At 46.0% G+C, this 11,057-nt stretch overlaps 1 long non-coding RNA gene across 1 annotated transcript in view; it reads left to right on the top strand.

Annotated features, from left to right (window-relative positions):
* LOC139702435 (uncharacterized) overlaps positions 1 to 9,597 on the top strand; it is a 42,292-nt gene extending 32,695 nt beyond the window's left edge. Inside the window, exons 16-17 of the long non-coding RNA XR_011705048.1 lie at positions 745 to 6,191; positions 7,754 to 9,597. This is a non-coding gene — a long non-coding RNA (uncharacterized lncRNA). The remainder of the gene's footprint in view (positions 1 to 744; positions 6,192 to 7,753) is intronic.
* Positions 9,598 to 11,057: the final 1,460 nt, after the last annotated feature.

Here is an 11,057-nt window from a genome sequence, read left to right on the forward strand (position 1 = left end):
ACATGTGCCTCACAGTTTTGCCCCCTTTGCTCTGCTGCATGTGACCTGCTTGGACACTCTCTGGGAAGCTCCCCATGCAGGGGGCCTTGGGAGGTTCCAGCTGAAGGAGAGGCCCTTTACATCATTATCTTCCAGTTGGTACAGGTGGTGACCCAAGCTGCCATCCCATTCTTTCAAAGTCAGCCATCTTCCCTGGCAGCTACATAAAATTCACACACACACAAATGCCAGAGGCAGGGGGTCAAGAAACGATTAGACCAGAAGCCTCCACTTCTCCTAGAATGTTTTCTCGCTGCCCTAGTTCTAAAGTCCTTGAGGGCACCTCCCACATGTGAGCACCTGCGCATTGTGCCAGATGCCCCACCACAGCTATCCGCCTCCTCCCACTAAAACTGTCTATTTTATTTTTTGTGATGGTGGTTTTTTTTTAAATGTCTGGGATGGCATTGTAAGTATTTTAGTAACAAACATTTATGTTGACACAATAGTGCTCAATCCATTCACCAGGCTGTGCCACCCCCAGCACTGAGTAGCTGAAGATGGAGAGCGCCCTTAGAGCACAGGGGTCCTGTGGGGCCCCTGTGCATGGAGCCGAGATGACTGCCTAAAGGGTGGTGAGGATTTCAGGGCATTTTATCCCCTACTGTGTTCTGTGACGTTAACTAGGTTAGATGTCATGTGACACTACAAACCCTGTTCATATAAGACAGCAAACTTAATATGTGTCTTCTTATTGCTCCACAGATCATGACTCACCTTCTTCTCATTCCCTAAGAAACAATATTGAAGTTAGACCAGTTAATTACTCTGTAATGGACTGAACAGTTGGAAAAAAAGGAAGAGTTCCAAGTTTTGCATTCCAAATAGAAAGCTGTGCCTTGGGCTGGGCTGTAGCTCAGTGGCAGAGTGCTTGCCTAGAATGTATGAGGCACTGAGTTCAATCCTTAGCACTACAAAAAAAAAAAAAAAAAAAAAACAACTAAACAAAGAAAGGCATGCTGTTGATCTAAAACTATTTAAAAAAGAAAGAAAGAAAGAAAGAAAAAAAAAAAAGCTGTGCCTCTTGAATAGTTAGTCCCAATAAGAATGCAAGGGAAATGTTCATAAGGAAAATTAAAGTGCTGCTCCAGGGCATAGGTGAATGATAAGAAAGCAAAACAGCTGATAGGGATAAAGTTTTCATAGTCTGGAGAACAGATGAAACAAGCCACATTCCCTTAAGCCAAAACCGCATCCAGATAAGGCCAAAACATTAGATTTTTCTGATGCCAAGAGAAGGGAGAAAGCTCCAGAAGAAGTCTGAAGGTGGCGGAATTTGGTTCATGATGTTGGAGGCAAGAGGCCCATCTCCATATAAGACAAGTGCAGGGTGAAGCAGCAAGTGCTGATGTAGAAGCTACAGCAAGTCGTGAAGAAGATCTGGCTAAGCTATCTGATGAAGACACGATATGGTTGAGTTTCTCGGTGTCCCCCAAAAGCTCATGGGTGAGACAATGCAAGAAGGTTTAGAGGGGAAATGATCCTGTTATGAGAGCCTAAAGCCAATTAGTGAATTAATCCCCTGGCAGGATGAACAGGTGGCACAGATAAAATGGGGTGCCCACACCCTCCCCAAGCCTGGAGGTGTAGGCGCCACCTGTGGAGGAGTCCAGTTGCAGTGTGGAAGTGAACAGCAGCCACCCTCAATGTTCCACATTGGAGGTTCCCAGCAACCAGCGGCATCCCTCTGCGGGCAGGGCGTTCATCAGGGAGCCTAGGCGCCCTAAGGCCCTTTGGGGAGTCCAGTTGAATCGGTGGCTGCATGGAAATAGGCGTCCAAATAGGAGCATCCTCATCCATTGGCGGTGGCGGGAGTCTGCTTCCAGTGCAGTGGAGGTGTTGGCAGCATTTCTGGTGGCCAGGTCGGGACTCCAGTGGCCACAGTGTGGAGCGCTGGCTGTGGCGACAGCGACAGCGTAGGGCAGCGGGCCTCAGAGTCAGAGGGCGACCAGAGGATGGGGTGCCCTGTGCTGTGGCTGCCCCAGGCCACTTGTCTTGCTCCTGGCAGGGCCTGCCTGCTCAGGAAGCAGGACACGGCAGGCGGCGGTACCCACACAGCCTCTGAGGACCTTATGCTGCCCACGCAGGCGGCGCCTGGCACCGGCCCTGAGCCCCCCGGGTGGCAGCTCGCCCCACCCCGGATTCGCCCTGTCCCTCCCTGGGTTGCGGCCTCTGCGGGGGGAGTAGGCCCGCTGCCAGCCGGGGCAGCCTTTGGAGAGGACACCCACCCTCCCCAGCGACATCTCCTGGGCTGTGGCCACTGAGAGCAGAGGCAGTGGGGGGTGGGGCTACAAGTCCTCCCCCTCAAAGCGCATCCCTGGGGCTGGACAAGGGTGGAGGGCATAGATGGCAGAGGGAACCCCAAGACGTGCTGTCCTTGGTCTTGGTCTTCTGCCACCCTTAGACACAGAAATGTACTTTAAAAAAATTAATTAGCTCTAATTAGTTGTACATAACAGCAGAATTCACTTTGGTTCATTGTTCAGAAATGGCGCACAGCTTTTCATTTCTCTGGTAGAACACGATGTAGAGTTGCACCATATGTGCAGTCCTGCATGTACCTAGGGTAATGATATCCCTCTCATTCCACCCTCTTTCCTACCCCATGCCTGTCCCTCCTATCCTTCCCCTTTGCCCCAAGTTCCTCCATTCTTCCCTTGCCCCCCTCATTATGGATCAGCATCCACTTATCAGGGAGAACATTCAGCCTGTTGTTTTTGAGGATTAGCTTTTTTCATTTACATAATATTCTCCAACTCCATCCACTTACCTGCAAGTGTCATAATTGTATTCTCTTTTAAAGCTGATTCCGTTGTGCACATATACCACATTTTCTTTATCGATTTAGCTCTTGAAGGACTTCTAGGTTGGTTCCACAGTTTACCTACTGTGACTTGAGCTGCTATAAACATTGATGTGGCTGCATCACTCTAGTATGCTGATTTTAAGTCTTTTGGGTATAGATTGAGGAGTGGAATTTCTGGGTCAAATGGAGGTTCCATTCCATGTTTTTTGAGGAAGCTCCATACTGCTTTCCAGAGTGGTTGCACCAATTTGCAATGCCACTAGCAATGTATGAGTATACCTTTCCCCCCCACATCCTCACCAACATTTATTGTTGCTTGTATTCTTGTTAACTGCCATTCTGGCTGGAGTAAGATGGTCTTAGAGTAGTTTTGATTTGCATTTCTCTAATTTCTGGTGAAGTTGAACATATTTTCATATATTTGTTGATCGACTGTGTATCTTCTTCTGTGAAGTGTCTGCCCATTTCCTTAGCCCATTTATTGATTGGGGTATTTATTCTTTGGATGTTGACGTTTTTGAGTTTTTTATATATCCTGGAAATTAGTGTTTTATCTAATGTGCGTGTAGTAAAGATGTTCTCCCACTCTGTGAGCTCTCTCTTCATATTATTGTTTCCTTTGCTGAGAAGAAGCTTTTAAGTTTGAATCCATCCCATTATTAATTCTTGATTTTATTTCTTAAGTACAGGGTCTCTGGTCTAATTCCTAGGTCCTTGATCTACTTTGAGTGTTTGTGCAAGGTGAGAGATCGTGGTTTAATTTCAGTCTGCTACATATGGATTTACAGTTTCCCCAGCACCATTGTTGAAGAGGCTATCCTTTAGCTAATGTATGTTTTCGGCACCTTTGTCAAGAATGAGATAACTACATTTATGTGGGTTTTTCTCTGTATCTTCTATTTTGTACCATTGGTCTACATGTGTATTTTGGTGCCAATAGCATGCCGTTTTTGTTACTACAGATCTGTAGTAGTTTAAGGTTTGATATTGTGATGTCTCCTACTTCACTCTTTTTGCTAAGGATTGCTTTGTCAATAAGGATTTCTCTGTGTCTATTTTTCCAAATGAATTTCATGATTACTTTTTCTATTTCTATGAGGAATGTTATTGGGATTTTAATTGGAATCACATTAAATCTGTATAAGGTTTTTGATAGTGTGGCCATTTTGACAATATTAATTCCATGAGGGAGGAATTGCAATCAGGTACCTGCTCAAAAGGGGAGGGATCCGATAGCCACACCCACCTCAAAATGGCAAGGGATGCTTTCCAAGATGTAGTCGGTGTGCTTCCAGAGCCGGGTGTCTGGTGATGTCAGGGGAACCGATGGCCTTGTGCTGTGGGGAGGTAGCAGCTGAGTGACCTGCGTGGGAGTGGAGCGAGTCTCGGCGGTCTGCAGATGTGTTGGTAGGTGGTTCTGCTAAGGCGCTGGCCAAGTCTTAAGTGAACTGCAACTTTGGCTTTGGGTCCTGCTCGGACACTGAGGCCCTGAGTCCTGCGCGAGGTCACAGCGCTGGTCATTTCTGTAGAGAGAAGCTGTACAGGGGCCTCTAACACTCTCAAGAGATGCAGAATTCCTACTAGGAGAGATCTGGGTCACAGAGCAACACAGATGCTGCTTCCCTCTGGTCCGCCATCTTTGAAAGTCTTTTCAATTTCTTTCTTTAGTTTTCATTGTATAGGTCTTTCATCTCTTTTGTTAAATTTATACCCAAATATTTCATTTTTGAGGCTATTGTGAATGGGATAGTTTTCCTAATTTCTCTTTCAGAGGGTTCATCACTAATAGATAGAAATGCATTTGATTTATGAATATTGATTTCATATCCTGTGACATTGCTGAATTTGTTAATATTAGAAGTTTTCTGGTGGAGTTTTTTTGGATCCTCTATGTGTAGAATCATGTCATCAGCAAATAGGGATAGTTTGAGTTCTTCTTCCCCTATTCCCATCCCTTTGATTTCTTTCATCTACAGCTCTGTCGTGTAGTCTAAGCTGTAGTGGAGTTTAAACAGCAGTATAGTTTAAACTCTGGCTAGAGTATCAGGGACTATGTAGAGTAGAAGGTGAGAGAGGGCATCCTTGTCCTGTTCCAGTTCTGAGAGGAAATGCTTCCAATCAGAAATGCACTTTGAGGATGAAGAGGTCCTAGTTCCTCTGCTCTCTCCCCCCACAGCCCAGGTGGGATGTCTCTTAGGAAGGTGGGGGTCCTCTCCCAAGGCTGCCCCACCTGGCAGATGGCCTAGTTCCCCTGCAGAGGCCACATCGGGGATGGGGCGAGCAGCCACCCGGCGGGCTCATGGCCAGTGCCAGGCGAGGCAGGTGTGGGCAGCCTAAGGTCCTCAGCAGCTGCCTGGGTATTGCCACCCCCTTCGTGCTGCTTCCTGAACAGGCCGCTCAGCCAGGACCAAGACCCAGGGCCTGGAAAAGCCACTGCAGAGGCCATTCCAGCCTCTCGTCGCCCTTCCACTCTGAGGCTCACTGCCCTGCGCCCTCGCTGCCGCCACCAGCCTGGAGCTCTTCACTGTAGCCACCGGACTCCCCACATGGTCGCCAGATGCCACTGCAGCAGGATTCCTGTTACCCCAGCAGGATGAAGATGCTCACCACTGGACGCCTCTGTGTCCTCAGCCCCGTTTCCAGACTCTACTGGTGCTGCCGCCACCGTGCAGCAACCAAACTCCCAAACCCCAGCTGGACTATGATGCTGCCCACCAAGGGCCCAACGTCAATGCCCTTCATCCCCCGCCATGATGCCTGACTCCAGTGCCCCATGCCGGCTCCCGGATGAAGCTGCATGTTGCTGCTGCCACCACCAGACTCCATCATGGACGCAAGACAGCGATACGCAGCACTGGATGCCCACTTCACCCACTGCAGTCAGACTCCTGTGGCACTGCAGGACAGAAATGATCATGGCAACATCCCTCTGTTGTCACCACAGCAGCTTCTGGACTCTTCTGCTGCCACCGCCACTGTGAGTATGCAGCAAGGGATCTCCCAAACTGCAGCTGGATGCCAACACCTCAGCTGTTGCCACCCCCACGCCAACTCTCAACTCCGGACCTCCCTCGCCTGATGCCCTACGCCTGAAGCAGCTACATGTTGCTGCTGCTGCCACCAGATGCTACCACTCCATGAGGCCTCTTCAGTGATTCCATCCCAAAGATGCTGCTGTGCTGCCCAAGACCACAGAAGCTGGGAAGTTGGGCAGTCTCCATCCCAGTCGCCTCATCAGTGCCCACCGCTTGCCGCCTGCCTTTCCTCCCCCAGGACCACCCACCAGTCCTTCTGGGCCCTTGAGCAGGAGTTGTGCTGACTCAGGGAACTCATCCAAGGAAAATAAGTGAGTACTTTAAACAAAGGTTGCAGTCCTCACAGCAGGCAGTGGGCGGGGCTAGGTGGGTCCAGCCTGCTGGTGAGGGGGCAGAGGTGGAGCTACTGGCCTCCTCTGGACCTTGACCCTGTGGGGCAAGCTGGAGAGGGATCTCTGGCTGCTCTGGGAGTCCAGCCTGGAAGCAGCTTCCTAACTCACCCTCACACTCCTCTCTGAAGGGGACTCTGGTTTCCAGAGAAAGCCATCTGGGCTCTTGGGCTCTGGGCAGTGGTATGAGCCAGACTGGACAGACTCCACCCACCTGGACTTGGGGAAAAGCCCCCTCTTGGGAAAATACCCTCCTAGAACTACCAAACTTAGTCTGACATTGGCTTCTTCCATGAGATTATCAAGAAAGGAAAAATATGTTACCTAGTTTTGTCTTGCAAAGGGTAGTGTGGGGAGAGGTAAAGGCATCAGAGTTGGTAGAGCTGAATTCACATCCCTTTTAACTGGGTGACCTTGTCCAGGGTCCAGAACTAGGTACAACCTTGGTTTTGCATCTGGTAAAACAAAGATGGTGAGGATGATAAGCTATCACCATCTGTCATAGCTGGAGACCTAATGCGTGGTTCATAAATCTGACTATTCCAATAACTTAAGAAAATGACAAAGAAGGCACACAACCACACAGAAGTACCTTTTCAATAATCCGGGGGTGGCTCTGTAAACGTAAGGGCCCATGGAAAGACATAGAGCCACTGGAATTCTTTATTTTTACATAGGAGACACACAAGGGGAGTTTCCATAGAACATTTTATCCAAAAAAGGGCAAAGGGGTCAGAATACAAGGGAACAGATGAGTGTAACTCAACCCCATTGGGTGATGCCTACACCTGGAGCCATGCCTTGTTATCTGAGCTGGGGTGATGCCACATTACTGCAACCTGGCACTGCCCTGCCAGACTGAATGCAGTAATTGTTCAGAACCCGGTGCATCAGGGCTTAAAGGCGTCTGCATCCAAGGCAGCTCCCGACAATAAGCCATGGGCAAATCAAGTTGTTCTGCACTACCTCACCTTGGGAGCTAGGTAGGCATTCAGCAATATTTCCATGCAGAAATATATTCTCAGACTAAAGGTGACACACCTAGAAGTGCACCTTTGGATGACAACTGACCTGTGAGGTAGGGAGTTGAAATTTACATCATGTTTTTAGAGGAAATAATAATATATGGAAGGTCATAAACCAAAGCATGAAATGTTGGGTCAGGCTCATGGAATTAAAAGCTGTTTTCAAATTTGTTTAAAGTTACATTGAGATAAATCTATGTAGTTCAAACTTTCCAGGATATCCCCCACCTCTGCCGCACACACAGGGAGCAGTGTCCACAACTTTTTTACTCCTCTTTACAGCATCACCAAATGTATGTGTGTGTGTGTATACACACACACACACACACACACACACACATACACATATATATACTCGCACACATATACATGATGTATTATGTAATATTTTGTTCTTTTTGGTTTGTTTTTAGACTGTCTGTAATAGAATCTCATATACATTCTTTTGCTCCCCTTCAGCTGACCATCAGGAAGAAGGAATCACCAGAGAAGCTTGAGGATCAGAAGGACACTAGCCCTGCTCTGGTCACCCTGGAAGCTGGCTAGCCTGCACACACCAAAGCTTGAGGAAACAGCAGCCCTGCTTCAGCCACTTGAGGGCTGGCTGATCAATGCAAGGAGGAAAATAAACTAAGCAACAGGACAAATGGACTGTTTCATCCTGTAAGAGGGCTCTCATACTGTGGTGCATTGCCACCCCTTACTTCTGTCATATACACAGTCCTCTCCTTGGTCTTTACTACAGGACTGACAACCACCAAACACATAGCTAACCCATAATGGGTGGCGGGGCAAGGGAAGATGGGAGGGACTTTGGATTGGGCAGAGGGGAGTGTGGGAGGGGAGGGGATATGGGAGTGGAAAGGATGGTGGAATGAGGTGGATTGTATTAATCTATGTACATGTATGATTGCAGGAATGGGGTGACTGTGCACTGTTTCTAACCAAGAAATGAAAAGTTGCCTCCATTTGTGTTTAATAGTCAAAATGCATTCTGCTGTTATATATAACTAATTGAAAAAAATTCATAAAGGACTAAGGCTTAAAAGGAAGTCTGGATACTTTAATGGTCATAAAAATATATACATTTTTCTTGTATAAAATTTAAACTTATTAATTAAATTGAAAAAAAAAAAAAAAAAGCCAACTAGCACATGTACTAGTTCAAACCTGAAAGGGCATTAAGGCTTGGGAACCAAGCTCACTCTTTGGAGGATGGTTTTTCTATTCTTGGTGGATTGAAAAGTTTAATTGACATAGTATGGATTATGCTATTGTTTATTGCTTTCATGTTTGTCTCCCTTTTACAATGAAACATTGGGTCAACTACAGAAGCAGCTATTGGGGTGGGGAGGGAGTAACAGAGAGAGAAATTAAGATTATGGCATTATATAAAATGTTAAGCCTAGACGATAATGATTTTTTTTATTTAAAGGGTTAAATAATGAGCATCAGAGGGGGTAACGATGTACCACAAATACTCCAAATGATGTAGTGTCCAAAAGATCCCCACCTTAATTGTAACATATAAGCCTTTCTCCTAGTAAACAAGATTTTTTTTTTTAAAAGTCAACAGGATTTCTAGAGAGCTCATTGTGGTTTAGCTCCTCTTTATTGTAAAGGTCAGGTTTGTCTTTCTTGTAAAACTTAGGTCTGCAGGGCTGGGGTTGTGGCTCAGTGGTAGAACACTTACCTAGCAGGTGTGAGGCACTGGGTTTGATTCTTACACCACATAAAAATAAGGTATTGTGCCCATCTACAACTTAAAAAAAAAGTTATGTCTGCAATCAAGCTTGTTGATGTACAAAAGTTACTCTTTCTCTTTTCTTAGTAAAATCTTGTGAAACCTCTGTCCAATCTAAGAACATGGAATAAAAATAGCTATTATGTTAACCATTGTGTTGTGTAACCATTCACTGAGTAGAAATCACAGAGAACTTCCATACCTGGGGTCCAGGGATTTTTTGGCATTAGCCCCTCTGGATTACACCAGCTTAAATAAACCTTGTTCTTCCACATTTCCATCCTCCTCTGTCCTAGACATCAATACCTGCTTGAAATGCTAGAATGTCCCCATTCTTGAAGGACACTCAGAGACAGTCTCTCTGACTCTGCCACAGTATGAATTCTATCCAAAGATATTAATCACAAAAAACTAAAGGGAGATTACACTATAGTGACCTCCTGGGGGGAGATTCAGTGTTGCATGATGAAACTTGTATACATATATTGTATTGCTATGATATACCCTGTAAAGTATAGAAATGATACATCTGAATAAACATGTTTTGTGAGAAATTGAATGTCATGTTTGCATTTGGGGTTGTTTCTAATATTATGCTGTAATAGTATTTAATGATGTGATTACATTTTTTTTAAATCTGAAAAAGACATCAGAATTTTGTACAGTAACATTGTTAGTAAAGGGGATATTTTGGTGATTAGAATTCATGCTTTCCTGTTTTTAAAAGTTTACATGTTGAATTAAAGCTTTGCAGCAGACATCAACTCCATTAGAACCTCGGTCTGGTGAAGCCACAGCGTGGTGCCTGACCAGGGAAGTGCCCATGTGTGCCTGGTTCTTTGACACCCAGTAGATAGGAGCCCTGACCTAGGGGGTGGGACCTGCATTCCTGCCCCCTTACTTGCTTACACTGGGGCACCTTGACTGCTGTGCTCTGCTTTAATCTCTCATCTGTGAGAATATTTGCCCAATGTGCCATGGGGCTGTTGAAGATCTGTGATGAAATTTATGAAGTTTAACTAAGTCTGGTTGGACTACAGCGTGAGGAGTGGGGCACCCTGCCAAAGCTGTCTGTGAGACTGCCCCCACCCTCTCTCTACCTGCTTTCCTGTATGGTCCCTGTGGAAGGCAGGGGGACTGCTGTTCATCTGCCATGCAGCCTGCAGTTTCAAAGAGTGGGAGATGTTAGGTAGCAGTGAGTAGTGAGAAGTGAAATGCAAGCCAATATCAGGGCAAGGTCATGGGTTTTCCTTAAGTTACTTTTAAGGTTTTCTTTAAATTAATTTTAAGGCAAGTAGGTACTCAGATAATGCAGGAAAACAACAAGTATACAAATAAAGAGAACAAAAGGAGCCAAATAAGAAATACATCAAAGGTTTAATGGGGGCTATTCCTAACTCTTGACAGGGTCAGTTGAGGTCATTGTAAAGCTAGAATTGATGGCCACAGGTATCCCAATTCTCACATTAACATAGGATTGACTCGTAAATAACACTCCCCTCCCTAGGTGGACACCATGACAGTTCTGGAAAGGACCAACTAGGGCCCAAAACTCTACCACCTGACATGAAGGAGTTGAACCCTGATTGTCAAATAGTGCTGAAGGTGGACCCCAGCTCTCAGGGCACCCCTAAAACACCAATCCATTTGGAGACAGCATTGTTCCATTTGTTGTTCTCGGCTGGGAGAAGACCCACTCAGGAGTGCTCTGTGTTTGAGCCTTACTCTACTTTTACTTATAATGAAGCTCTCCTGCATGGCTTTTTGGGTCTGCCTTTAACTTTTCTTTCTTTGAAACACAAGCACTGAGGTTTGGAGCTTCAACTCCCCACTCTCCTGGAGTCCCTTGTCAACCCTAATGACTTGCATCTTGGTGTACCATTGCAGTAAGATGAGTTTCTTGTTTGGAGCTAAAGTTTTATGGCAATGACTGAGGCATCCTATGAATCCATGAGTGGTGATAGCAGCAGAAGCTTTATGAATAGGGAAAGAACACTCACATTTGGTCGTAGGACTTTA

The sequence above is a fragment of the Marmota flaviventris genome, chromosome 17 (assembly GCF_047511675.1).
Source record: "Marmota flaviventris isolate mMarFla1 chromosome 17, mMarFla1.hap1, whole genome shotgun sequence".
In the NCBI taxonomy this organism is placed as follows: Eukaryota; Metazoa; Chordata; class Mammalia; order Rodentia; family Sciuridae; genus Marmota; species Marmota flaviventris.